Source organism: Eretmochelys imbricata, chromosome 5, assembly GCF_965152235.1.
Source record: "Eretmochelys imbricata isolate rEreImb1 chromosome 5, rEreImb1.hap1, whole genome shotgun sequence".
NCBI classification, from domain to species: Eukaryota; Metazoa; Chordata; order Testudines; family Cheloniidae; genus Eretmochelys; species Eretmochelys imbricata.
Window position 1 is genome coordinate 65,107,854 of NC_135576.1, and position 14,603 is coordinate 65,122,456.

Here is a 14,603-nt window from a genome sequence, read left to right on the forward strand (position 1 = left end):
CTGCTCCTGTAGTGTTATCTTCTCTTACACCTAACCTAATATAAAGCAGTTTTCCAGCTCAGGTGAGGAGGGTTGTCAGCTGTATTTTTCTCTTTTGTAGAATATAAAATTTTGCCAAATTGGCACAGAAAGTAAAAAATTACAATATTATGGAAATTTAACTTAAATCAGGCAATAGCTTCAGTTTTGGAGACTGTCCAGTATACTTCTTCAGAGACATTGCTAATAAAGAAGGTAAGAGAACAAAGAACTAGATCTAAAAATCTTTTCAATAGACCAATGTAAAAATGTAGTTCCCAGAAGTTTGTAACTAGAAGACTAAATCTTTCTTAACAGCTGGAACAAGTGTTGTAGAAGGCAAAATTTGCTCCCAAAAAGTTAAAATATATTCTTGCTTTCCCTTCCCCTGCACAAGAGACTAATTTCTCTCCTGAGGAATGACTTGATAATTTTCTTTAAAAGAAACTTCTTCCTTTTGGGTTTCCTCATTCATGTCACATGTGTCTGTCTGGGCCCTGAGGTTGTAACCTGCTCCAAGCTAGCAGGCCCTACCTTCACTTCAGCAGCTTGCAGGACTTACATATTGTGGCCTGATCCTACAAACTCTTATTCACATCCTCAGCTGTAAACCTGTGAACACTTCCATTGAAGCCAGAGGGGCTATTATGAGCTTAAGCACTTGCTTAAGTTTTCAGGATCAAACCAAGACTGTAAGCTGTTTGGGCAGGTGCTGTCTTTTTTTTTTTAAATCTTGCACAGTGCAGCGCAGAGTTTTATTTATTAGCCACCATCAATAAGTACTAATAAAAAAGCTGTCCAGCTGAATTTTTTATTTGGTTAATAAGATTAACTTTACCAGGAAAGAAATAATAGATTGTAAACCAGAATCATTTTGAATTTGGGCTACATAGCTTAGTTTCAAATGTTGTATTATATGAGTGGAGATTTTTTAGATTTAAAACTTGATTTGATCCCCTAAACTGGCAGTGGTTATAATATCAATGATTAAGACAGAAATTTTAAATCTGGCATCCAGTTCCTAGATAACAGTTTGGCAAGTGTATAGATATATTTGCTGTTTACAAAGGTATTGGAAAAATGCATTTGGCCAAGAAGGAGACAAGAATCAACAACAACAACAGAGACTCTAATGGGTACACAAGAGGATAAATAGAAATCATTTCTGGGTCAAAGGAAGGAAAGCGCAGGAACTCAGCCAGAAGGGAGAATACTTCAGTATGATATTGCTTCATACTATAAGAAAAATACAGAGCCAAACAAAAGCAGTCTCACCCAGGAGAAAATCCTAAACAGTTCTACAGAAATACATAGAAAAAGTAGGCTTTGTTAGCAGAAAAATCCACCATGTGAACTCATCACCTGGTAGCAATGTGAAATATTAACTTGGAACTTGTGTAACTATGAAAAATGAAGCTCTACAAAATTTTAAATCACCTTTACAGCACCAGAAAATGAAATGTCTTGGTGAACCTAGTCTATGGCTTCTTCTCTCTCCTAGTTATCACATTATGCACTATGATATCTATACTGTACCTAATGTATTTCCAGGGCTTGGGGGAGGAGGAATTACGCCTCAGTGCAGTCAACAACTGTGCTTGCTTATGTTCCCTTAGGTACAAATAACTGCCTTAAAACATTTCAAATGAAGGTCATCCACTTTGAGAATGAAACAATAGCAATGTATACTTCCTTAATCTCTTGTATGAATTTCCTTTCATGCATTACATTTTCATCCCTCATTTCATGTCTCTTATTAGAGCGGTTTTAATATGCTTATTCACCAGTATCTCACTGGACCTGCTTCAATTCACTTACTGTAGGTAATTAGCTTGGTGTCTTGGAGTCTGTTATCTGTAGCTCAGCCTGTTTCATTTGCTGCAGAATCTTTTACTGCTATTCTTCTGCTTAGTATGCAGTTAAAGAGAGAACCAGGACAAGATCTATGCCTGCTAAGGATTGTGGGGTTTGACCTGTTTGTCATTTTAAGTAAATCTAGGCAACACTTTTCATGCAAAAAAAATTTCAGCTGAAAAATACAGATTTGGCAACACCAACATTTTGCTAATTCTTGTCAGTTTAATTGAATCATTTCAGTTAAAAAATCCCCAAAAAATCTAAGTTTGTCAACTCTTTTGAAATAGGTTTCAGAGTAGCAGCCATGTTAGTCTGTATTCGCAAAAAGAAAAGGAGTACTTGTGGCACCTTAGAGACTAACATTTATTTGAGCATAAGCTTTCGAAAGCTTATGCTCAAATAAATGTTAGCCTCTAAGGTGCCACAAGTACTCCTTTTCTTTTGAAACAGAATGTTTCAATTATTCATAATTGCCAGTGTAGCAAAAAAGTCCATTATTCCCCCAGCTTTAATATTAAGCACTTCATCGTTCTGTTTCACTCATGGGAAAAGGAAACAAACTTGGTGGTAGGTGCCCTATAAGAGTCATGAGCAAAGTAAATCAGAAAAAGGTAGAAGGAGTTAGGTAAGTATGCATCATACATGTGATTAACAAAATATGTTGAACAGAAAAAAAAATCCAAGCATATTAATTTGGAATGAACCTGAGCTCAAACTATCTCAAGAGCTTTATAAGTCACTGTTTGAACTACATGAGCCCATAGGAAGACAATTATAGATTGTGACATTCTGTGTCTTCAGTCTATTTATTAGAGGTTGAATCTTTGCCTCTAAGATATCAGAGCTACATGTTAGTACATATTTGTATGCCTGAATTTCTTGTTTTAGAGCTAATTAGTTGTGGATGTCCCATATGGACCTGAACAAAATGGCTGCATGAAGTAATCAATGCAATGCTGGTCTTTGAAAAATAAATAAAAAATCCCACCTCGTTTAAATTATCAGTCAATACATAAAGCTTAATGAGGGCAGGTAAGTGATATGACAGGAGAAGTGGTGAAGAGAACACACCACTGTGTGGTGGTGGGTATGACAAACCTAATTAGAATTGAATAGGTTTGGGATGATTATCGTAAGCAACCACTGAAAGATATTAGGAAGTCCCTTTTTCTCAAATAGAATTCAGGTTTTAGTGTCCTGACATATTTCAATCCAAGCTGCATCTTTAATGCACAGATATAAAAATCTCTCAAAATATTCAGCAACATTGACCACAGGTGAAACTTTACTCCTGATGGCAAACTGGTGCAATTTTACTAGTGCCTCTTGGTGTGCAAAAGTTTTAGTCTTTTTTTCCTTCCATTTTTGAGCAGACACAACTAATTTGGCTGTTGAAAACTGCTTCTCCTATCTGTGGCCCAACTTCCTGGCCTAGCAGAAAAAATTGTGAACCTAAAAAAAAAAAGTAGATGATTAGATTACTGGTTGGTACCCTTTTTAGAATGCTTCTCCTTTCCTCTTCTCTACCCTAGGGTGGAGTTCTGTCACACCTTTATTATGCTTCACCTATTTTATAGATCACCAGATCCCTTCAAATGGAGCTATACCAACTGAGGATGCTAAACAAATCTGAGTAACAGTGATCGCTTATACAGGGCTCACTGTATTTTAATGGTCTATAGCAGGGAAGGCAAACTTTTTGGGCCACATCTGGGTATGAAAATTGTATGGCAGGCCATGAATGCTCATGAAATCGGGGGTTGGGGTGCAGGGGGGGTGAGGGCTCTGGGGTGGGGCTGGGCATGAGGGGTTGGGGTGCAGGAGGGTGCTCCAGGTTGGGACCAAGGGGTTCAGAGGGCAGGAGGGGGATCAGGGCTTGAGCAGGTGTTTGGGGCACAGGAGGGGGTCTGGGATGCAGGCTCTGGGGGGTGCTTACCTCAAGCAGCTCCCAGAAGCAGTGGCATGTCCCCACTTTGGCTCCTACATGGAGCCACAATCTCCTATGGCCAGACCCTGACCCTGCTCCCCAGCAGTAGCTTGAGGGCTGGATTTAAAAAAACTGGAGGGCTGGATGTGGCCCCTGGGCTGTAGTTTGCCCACCCTTGGTCTATAGCATGTGCTGAACCAACTGATTCTTTGAAGCATTGCATTTGATTCCTGAATCATAATTATAAACTTTAAAAAAAAAAACCTTGCTCCTTTTAAAACAGGTGATAAAAATAGATTTTTACAACCTCCTGCAGCAATGAATTCCACTGGCTGAATAAAGCCATATGAAGTGGTAGCATAAATCCTCTTACTGGTTTTAAAAAACACACCTACCGATTAGGTCCCAGTTCTATTCTTATTTAAATAAATGGCAAAAATTCCATGGGACTTCAGTGAGGGTCAGGCCAATAGAACATTAAATATTCTTGTTTCTTTGTTATAGGACTGTGTGTGTGTGTGTTTTTTTTTTTTAATCCTAAATATCTCAATTAAATTCTCTCTCATCTGGTTCCTTTCAAGACAAAACAATCCAAGGCCAAGATTTTCAGTAGTGAGTGTCTCAAGTTAGCATCCTAAATCCATATTTAGGTGCTTTACTAAGACTTTAAAATCTTAATTTTAGGGATCTAATATCTTGAACTTTGTTTTGTTTTTGTTTTTTTTACACTCCTTTTATACATAAGCCCTTCTCTAACTTTAACCGAGTGTTGTTCTGAGGGCGGTTCTGACCAAGCACATATTTTAGGGAAGGTCTTAAAGGTTAATGATGCGTGCATTCCTCAGTCACATTTTGCATGTGTTCCTGGGTCTCTGCTTTTGTGCACCTACTTACTAGAGGCATGTCTGCAAATTGGAGAAGCAACCATGGGTGCGTGTTTTCAACTCAGTTACATATGCCTTACCTGCATGTGGACTTTTGGGTGAGTGCATGTGCTTGTCTGCTATTCTTCAGGTATGTGTCGATCTCCAAATTTTTTTTAAGTAAATTGGCCCCTGTTATTTACCTGTATGTTCTTAACTGTCCTTTTGATGAAATTCACAAAGGCAAGTTGTACATGCACATCAAGGCACAAGATATTTAAGTTTTTCTATTGTCTTTCACTGAACTTAACTCCCTCAGTTTTATTTTAGCCCATAGAAAGAGTCAATTTCTTTAATGCAAGCTCCTAAAAATGCAGTTTCCAGTTTGCCAGTATAAATTCTGGTTTGAGTATGCATGCTTGCCTGTATTTAGAATTCTGAATTTCTATGCCCTGGGATTTTTGTATCAAAAATGCTACTAAGTTTAAACAATATGAAGAGAGTTAAAATTTACTCTGATGTACATGTGTGCTTTTTCTGAGAGACGAAATTCTGCAAAGGAGGCATAATAATAAAAAGCATGTAACCAAGTATATATGTATTTACTGCAACAAAAAAGCAGCTACTACTGCAAGGATAGAGAGCAACCTGACAGAAGTCATACCTCTCATAATGGAGTTTTTTGTGACTGCTGCAGTCTATACTCCGAGTTCCAAAGACCTTAACTTTCCATCCAAAGCAGAATAAGATTGTGTGTTTAGCAGAAACAACAGAGCCATCTATTGGCAAACCAAAAGGAACAGCAAAGGTAGTTAACTGTTAATCAGGGATGTCTGCTGCTGTGGTGACAAAAGGTTCCAAATTCAGTAGATTACACATACTTCACACTTGCTCTCCAGTATCAGGGTACTACGCTTTGGTTCCTCTCTCCACAGAGTAAGGCTGTTTCATATATTACCACCTTTCTCAAGGCCTCCACAATAGAAACAAAACTCTGTTTACTTAGTTTTTGCAATTTGGACACTCCCATCATGTTTTTATACTTTATCAGACCAAACCAACATAGATCTTTGACTAAGAATTAATTTGAAACATGTTTCTTGAGTCCAGTTACGTCCTTCAACAGGACCTCTGGTGTGTAACACCAGCTGGCAAGTTCTAGCATTCCTGAAAGACAGTTCCTTTGAGATCACATTATTTCCATTCTTCTAGTCTGCACAACTTGTTATCCTTTATTTGGACATTCACTCAATATGCTATTCTCGTAGCTAGTAATATTTCTTTTCATAGGAAACATCCACATGGATACACACACAGGTGCTATTTGGCTACCTGCAGGAAAAGGGAAGGGATTGGAATGGGAGAAAAAAAGAGGAGCTGCAGAAAAAAACAGTGAGTGGAACACAAGAAGAATAAGTAGCTGAAGAGACGAGAAAAGGCAAAGACAAACTGAAGACTCAAGATAGTGAGGCTATAGAAAAGATAAGCCCTGAAGCATTACATGATCTATGCAGTGGAATATTTAAACACTTTTACTATTTACACAGCAAAAATGACCACCATGAAACCTGGAACAGCCTACTGATGTTTTTATCTACATAAATTTCACCTTTCCATTTCAAGCTAGGTAGCTATAAACTTTCAGGGCATCCAAAGCTACCAAGTGTTCCCCCGGGGGTGAATAATGACCAAGCAGCCATAAGGTTGTGCTTGGGCCTAGTAACCCACCATGTAAAAAACTTACTCCAGAAATGAACGTCAGGAGTCCTATCAGTATGCAGAAGCCTCAAACAAAAGAACAACTTCAAGTGAAGAATACTATGGACAACAGTCAAATCCACAAGGAAGTCCATGTTCTGAAAAGTCCCTTGCACAAGGTCAGTAATGAAAAATCAGATTTTGAACATGAGAAAAATGTATTAAATGACTTAAGCAGCTCAAGAAAAAATGATAGATACCATCTTGATGTCTTTGGAATCACTGAGTGTATATGGACAAATTTCAACAAGCTACCCTTTAGAGAAACAAAACCACCATCTATTCTGGAAATACAGCTGGTAGACATGAAGCCAGCACAACAATCCTAATATGGAATGATACAAAGCAGGCACTGAGTGGGAATCAGTCAGTCAATGAAAGAATTCAGAGCTCACTTTCAGACTAGATTCTTTGAGGTAATGCAATGATATTCACCAACCAACAAAAAAGAAGATGAGGAAGATATTTTATGATTTGTTACCTCTGAACACATCCTGTCCCAAAACATGATTTCATAGTTACTATGAGTGATTTTTAATGCAAAGGTTGGAAGTAACAATGATGGGTTGGATAAAATTATAGGAAAGTGTGGCATGGGTTTGAACATGTAACAATATGGTGAATGATTAGTAGACATGTACAATGTGCACAAATTAGTGACAGGTGGAACAATATTTACTCATAAAGTCCACAAAGCAACATGGAATTCCCCAGATGGTATTTTTTAAGAAAAAACAAAAACAGATCACTTCTCCATTTTAAGCATGTTTCGCAACTCATTGGCAGATGTACATGCATACAGAGGAGAAGGTGTGGTCAGCGACCATAACTTGTGCATCACTAAACTGATGATCAAGTTAAAGAGAATAAAGAGGTTAAAAGCCCATGCATCAACAGCACAAAACTGAAAGACCCAAACACAAAAAGTGAACCTGTCCTTGTGTTCAAGCTAAAAACTAGTGTTCTAATGGAGTCAATTGAAGAAAACCAAGAAACTGATACTCTGTGGGAAAATGGAGGTACTATCTAGAAAGTACAATGCAGTTCTAATAAAAAAAATCTAAAAGGGAACAATGAATTAGTGATGCTACTTGAGCAGCAGTGGAAAAGAAGTGTAAAGCAAACAACTCCTGAATGCTAAGACATGAAGAGGCAAGCTAGTGGCAAGAAGAATACAGAGCTCTAGATAGAGAGAAGCAGGAGTGTTAAAAAAAGATAAAGGGCATATATTCATGGAAAAATCTCAAGAGGCTGAAGGTGATAGTCAAACAGGTAATCTTACGACCTTGAGTAAGACAACCAAACAGCTAACAGGAAGAGTTAGCAGTACTGGAGGCCATATTAGAAAAGCAGCAAAACAAAAGAAAAGATGTGCAGAATATTGGCAGGCTGTCTTAAATAGACCAAGCCCAACCAAATGGCTAGAAATATGTGAGGATGAACAACAAGAGCTTGATATTGATTTAAAGATATTACAATGGAAGAAGTTAGAAAAACGCAGCAGTAAACTCAAAAATGGGAAAGCAGCTGGACAGGATATTACTGGAGAGATGCTTAAAGCAAGTGATGAAACAGCCCTTAAGACTTCACTTATGTTTTTGGATAGAATATGTAATGAACAAAAGAACCCAGCCCAGTGGAAGAGATGTTTTATAGTAAAATTGCCAAAGAAGGGTGACCTTGCCAACTGCAATAAGATTTCACAGATTCTTTGACCAGAAAGGATTGTAGTGATCATCTAATCTGACTTCTGTCTAACATAGGCCAGGACCTTCCCCCAAAAATTCTTTTAAATCAAGATTGAATGTTTTTCTAAAATGGTTAGTGATGGAGAATCTGCCACAACATCTGAAAATTCTCAATGATTGATTACCCACTGTCCAAAATTTACCTCATTTCCAGTCTGGAAGTTGAAGCCAGACAAATTCAGTCATCGATTCATGTTATAGCTTTCTCAGCTAGACGAAAGAGCCCAGCATTAAATACCTATTCAACATGTAGGGACTTACAGCCTGTACTCAAGTCGCCATGTAACATTATCTTAGTTAAGCTCAATAGATTCAAGGAGCTCGATCACCATAAGGCACATTTTCTAATCCCTTAATCATTCTCATGGCACTTCTCTGGACCCTCTCCAATTTATCAATATCCTTCTTGAATTATAGACACCAGGACTGCACACAGTAGTCCAGCAGCAGTCACACCAGTCCCAAATATAAATAACTTCTCTATTCCTACGCAAAAGTCCCCTGTTTGTGCATCCCAGGACCACATTAGTCCTTTAGCCCACAACATTCCACTGGGAACTCATGTTCAACTGATTATCCACCAGGGCCCCAAATCATTTTCAGGGTCATTGTTTCCCAGCATAGGCTCCCCCATCTTGTAAATATGGCCTATATTCTTTGTTCCTAGATGAATACATTTATATTTACCCATATTGAAATACATATTGTTTGCTCTCTCCCAGCTTACTAAGTCATCCAAATTGCTCTGTATCAATGACTTGACTTTTCATTATTTACCCCTCTAATTTGTGTCATTTGCACACTTAATCAGTGATGAAGTTATGTTTTCTTCATAAATTAATGTCATTAATAAAAATATTAATTAGCATAGGGCCAAGAATAATCCCCAATATCCCCACTGGGAAAAAAGACTCCATAATGATGCCCCATTTACAATTACATTTTGAGACCTATCAGTTAGCCAGGGTTTACTCCATTTAAATGTGCCATAGTAATTTTATATCTTTAGTGTTTTAATCAAAGTGTCATACAGTACCAAGTCAAATACCCTACAAATGTCTTATTGATGTACTAATCATATTTTGTACTTTTGTTTTACAGTTCCCATTAACTTTGGCCCAGAAAGTTAGGTCCAGTAGTTTCATTTGTAGTCCAAACGGGCATTTCACTAGAAGCTATATGGAGCACATATAGGTGGTGTAATTAATACAGCACACTCCATTCATAGTGCCTGGGCTCGTATTACATCTAATTTTGTAAGTTATGATTTTGATGTTGACTCAAAAGCTTGGCAGTCATAGTCAACAGCTGGTCTAATTAAGGCTCTGTATAGCATTTGGCAATCTCTCTTCCCCCACCCAATTAGACCAGAAAGACTTTTAAGCAGGTGAATCTTTCCTGTACATTTATTTTTAACATAGTTCGTATGACCTTTCCAAAGTAATTTAGTATCAAATATTACCCCTGGGAAATTAGCCTTTTACCTGTATGTAGTTTTCCATATGGATACAGTTTACATTCCTTTGTAAGTTTCCTTTTTGTAAATATCAATCCTTTGTTTTTAGCAATGGAGAACTTGAAACCCCATGCATTTCCCCAATCAGAGATTTCTTGTAATGCTTTGATTCTCTTTTCTGCCACCCCAATAGTCCTGCACCTAACCCACAGAGTACAATCACACATGAATAGAATGACAACCAATGCTGGTGCTTATTTGTTTTGGGAGACTGTTTAATATTAAATAAGGCTGGGCTGATTAAAAAAAGGGTATACCACAAGGAAGTTTTAATATTGTATATAGTAGCATAACTTTCCCAACTCTGACCTGCATGGTCCTTTACTCAAAAATTCCCTAATCCAGGCAGACAGTCTTCCCCTTATCCCTAGTGCACCTGCTTTGTACAACAAGCCTTCCCTTGATAGCATGTCTTACACCTTTTCAATATCTAGAAAGCCAGCTGTCATGAAACCCTTGTGCCTCATACTTCTTTGTATTTGTTTCTAATTTAACAATGTGACCAATGGTGCAACTTCCTCTCTGAGAACCAATCTGCACCTTATCTATAATGTCATTATTTTCCAAGGAGGCAACCAATCTTTCATTTATCATTCTCTCCATAATTTTACCCAGACAGGACATCTATTGGTTTATAGGCTTCCACTTTTATGAATAATTTGCCTGGTTTTCATATTGGAATTACTACTTCAGTTTCTATTCTACTGGTATTGCTCCTCCTCCCCAGTGTTACATAATTCCAAGATAATCCTCAAACTACTTTCAGAGAGAGATTTAAATATTGTTACATATATTCTCTTTACCTTGGAAAGTATGTGTTGATATCAATAGCATCTTCATGTTTACCTCAACTACATAATAGATCATGACTTTCTTCAACGAATTGTCTTTTAATCTGGTGGAAAACTGCACTTTGATTTTCATCATTCACCCCTCAAAAGTTCCTGCTAAAACTTCTGCTTTCTTGTTATCAGAACTTCTAACCATGTTGCCAGTCCTAATAAGACCTAGAATGTAGCTACTCTTAGTCTGAATTTCATTTGTTTAATGTGCCTGTATATTTCTGATATTGGTATCTTCATTTACCCCGACAGTACTTTCTCCAACTTTGATTTTTAAAAAAATTTGTGCTATTGTCTTTCTTCTTTTATACTTCATTAGATCTTCACCATTCATTGTATTTTTTGCTCTTTTATAGGCTTGGTTCCTTTCTTTAACTGCCACTTTTCACTCCTCATTCCACCATGGAAGTGAGATTTTAATTCTGAAGTACTTCAGTAACCTTAGGATACAACTACAGTAGATGCTGCTATTAATACCTTTATCACATTATCATTGACATTCTCTGTCATCACTCACACAATGAGTATTCACAAATACATTTTCTTGTAAATAACTCCCACTTAGGTTTCTTAACATTCCAGGTGGGCATAGCAGGCTTCGCTCAGGGGCAGGCAGACCATAGCCAAACACTCTCCTCAAACCCTGAGGTGGCTCTTTGAGCAGCCCAGGGGCCTGGAAGGCAAGCCACAGTTCATTCCCCCATTTGGCTCTCAGGAGGCTGGAGAAGAGGGAACGGATAGTGAGACCTCAGCTCTCGCTCTCCACCAGCTCCTGCCCCAGGGCCCAAGGGGAGAAAAGTGAGAGGTAGTTCATTCACTGCTGGATACCACTTCAGATCAGACTCCCCTGGGCCACTTCCTATCTTCCCTGTTTCCCCTTCAGTTTGGGACATGGTCCCAGCCCTCTGTTTACATGGTCTCAATAGTTCAGGGCTTCAACTAAAGGTGTGGGGAGGTTTCCCAACTCACCTCAGAGTTTCCTTGTCCCTCTTTAGTCAGAGGGCTTCCAGCCAGGCCTTATTCATAGTCCTAGTCTTTTCCCTGTAGATTGCTCTGCCTCCGCAGCTGAAGCCTGTCTGCTTTCTTGCAGCTAGTCTCTCCTGCCAGAGCTTACTTTTAAGTAGGTGCTCCATGGGGAGCATGTCTAGTAGCTGCTAAGGGGTGGTGGTCTTCTTGTCCAAATAGTGTTTCTCTACTTCTTTTACCTTACTGTAGAGTCTGTAAACCCCATCACAGCAAGCAATTTTCCATTGCCTTAAAATAAGTTGCTAGCTACCAAAGGATTTAACTGAACTGATGGGCTTAATATATGGAGTGCTCTTAGAATTGACCCATGATGAGATAACCCAAAGCATAGGAGAAGCTAAAGTGTTAGCACATAGCAATTAATCAGCAGTGCTGTTGAAGGCTTGCTTTCTCTCCTCATTTACTAATTAAAGTTAAGGGAGGGACTCGACCTGAGAAAGTAACACTAGGGTTTCAGATATTCAAAACCAAGCCATATATCCTCTTCCCCTAAGGTGTAAAGTGCCAACACTATGGGCACATAACAACTGGGTTTTTTTCTGTTTGATTTTTTTTTTTGGCAAATAATTAAAATGTAAGAATTTCCCCCCATGCTGTAGATATTGCAACCATTTAAAATTCCTGATGGTGGTGCCCTATCCCACAAATTGAACAAGAGACTTTACAAATACTTCTAAATTTATTTCTCAGTTTTATTGTCCCTTCAAGTGTAACTTTGGATGCCAAACGAACACCATAAAAATGGAACATATTATTGTGGACACCAGCTGGATATTTTTTTAAATATTAAGTAATTTCAACAGGTACCAAGTTGCATTTTTGCAATACATTAAGTTCTATCTATTGTACAAAACAGTTTAGATTGGCTTTTGCAAGACTGAAAGGGTTTTTTTAAGTGATAAGGAGCCATAACAGGTAAAATCTCCACTGATTTTAATGAGGTTTTTCTTGAGCTAAGAGTGCAGAATTGTATGCTGTGAAGTACAAATTTATTTTCTGCTTTAGGGAAAGGAAGAACATTCCTTGTCCAAGACAGTGCTTACTTCACCAGAAAATACTATATGCCCCAAGAACTATTTCAAATGGTCTGTGCAGAATTTTAAGGTTTCAGTTTGGAGAAATTATAGCCACAGATTTAAGCAAATTTTGGACAATTTTTGAGAGCCCCTAAAAACATATCTACAGATAGTATAGATTTTTATTTCATTAAGAAATCTTATGTCAAGAACCCATATATCAAAAATTACGGGACTTTGAAGTTCCAGATACCAAAAAAAAGTAGTTGTTTTTGGCAGATTTCACCTTTCTCGGGGATCAAAGCAGCTTAACAAAAAGCACGATACATCAAGCAGCTTTTACAAGCCACACAACTGTGTCAATTGTCATATGGTATGATTAGGGAGTTCTGGCTGTACCACTTCTAAATTGTGGATGATTTGATGAAATTGAATAATGAAATTACTGTCATGGAAAGCATATATGTATGTAGATCCACCATGCATTTGCAGAGTTGTCCTATTTCTGCCAGGCCATTGACAAGGGTGAGTGAACAGTACTTGTCAATCCTCTCTCCATTCAAAGTAAAACACCTGAGGACAATGGGTTCACTCTAGATGGGAGAAGACACTTCCTCCTCTTGTCTGAAGGAGATGGGAGGAGTAATGCGAAGTTACCTAGAGCAGAAGAGAAGAAGCAGGTGACCACAGCAGACTCTATAAAGTGACTCCTAGGGAGGAACTGGGGAAGAGTGCCCTTTGCACCAGATTATGGTAAGTGTAGTAGCAGGGTAGGAAAGGGGGTGGAGGACTTTACTTGCCTGGCTGATGGAACACAGAGGGTTCCCCCAAGGACTCACAAGTGAAGGGTGAGCTAATGAGGAACTTTATGCTTAGGATGTTTTGTATAGCTTTGTGTGATCTGTAATTTCCTGTGCTTTACATGATTAAAACAACAGAGCATTAAGATGTTAGATGGGAAAAGTGCATGGGTGTTGATTGCTTCAGAACTACTGCATGCCTCGGAGAGCTAAACTGTAAACCAGAAGCCTCACACTTCTGGGATAGTGTTCTGGGAGAGGGATGTGTTTGTAGGGAATCTGAAGGGAGTGCTGAAGGGTCAGCACTGCGCCAAGTGGGGCTATGCAGTTTGACAGCAAGCTCCAACACTCAGAGGGTGGGGATGCCAGAAAAAAGGTCTGTGCCATGAGTGTGTGCCGAGGGTCCCTGAGATTAGGAGCTTGAAATATCCTGGGGTCCAGAGCACAGCGGTTTGTGTTCCCTTCATAACAATCCTAGTGGGTTACCAGGAGGGGATGCTTACTAAGATCTGTGACATGTTAAAAAATGAAATTTCGTGTTACATTTATCTAAAATGTTTGCTAGGTGACTTGTAGCACAGATAGCAAGAGTTAAGGTATTCCAAAGAGTTTACTAGCTACATTTAGATACAACAAATGGGGAGAGGGCAGATGGGAGTTACAGCAAGATATAAAAGAATGAATCAGCTCAAACAATGGATCATCCTTCCCCCTCCCTCACAAAAACACACAGAAAAGGAGGTTTTAGCAGGAAAGCTCCATTGCTTTTGGAGTGGTAACTTTACAGTCACCTCGAGAAGTGTGGAGCTGTAACTATGGAAGTGGGTCAGTGTAGAGAGGGCCTGGCCAAGGAAGCCAAGGTCAAAGGGAAAAGGACAGCTAAACCCGGGGGATCTCATGGAGTTTGGGTCTCCATGCTACTTCAGGCACTACTGCAGAACTGGAGGGCTGCTACTCATTCATCCTCTGTAGTGCATATGCACTGTCTCTGGCTGATCACATGACGTACTGGGAACTTACTACAGTGCAACTGATGATTAAATATTCAACAAGCTATACACTTTTGAGAAGAAAGAGTCTTTGTGCATCTGCAGTACAACTCCTTCCTTCTCTGCCTGGGCAACTCATCCCATGGCAACTGAAGGTGCAGGTAGCTTCCTCAGAAGGGGAACATAAGGTGTGATCCACTTTCTCCTCTATGCTTCATAGAATCATAGACATGTAGACCTGGA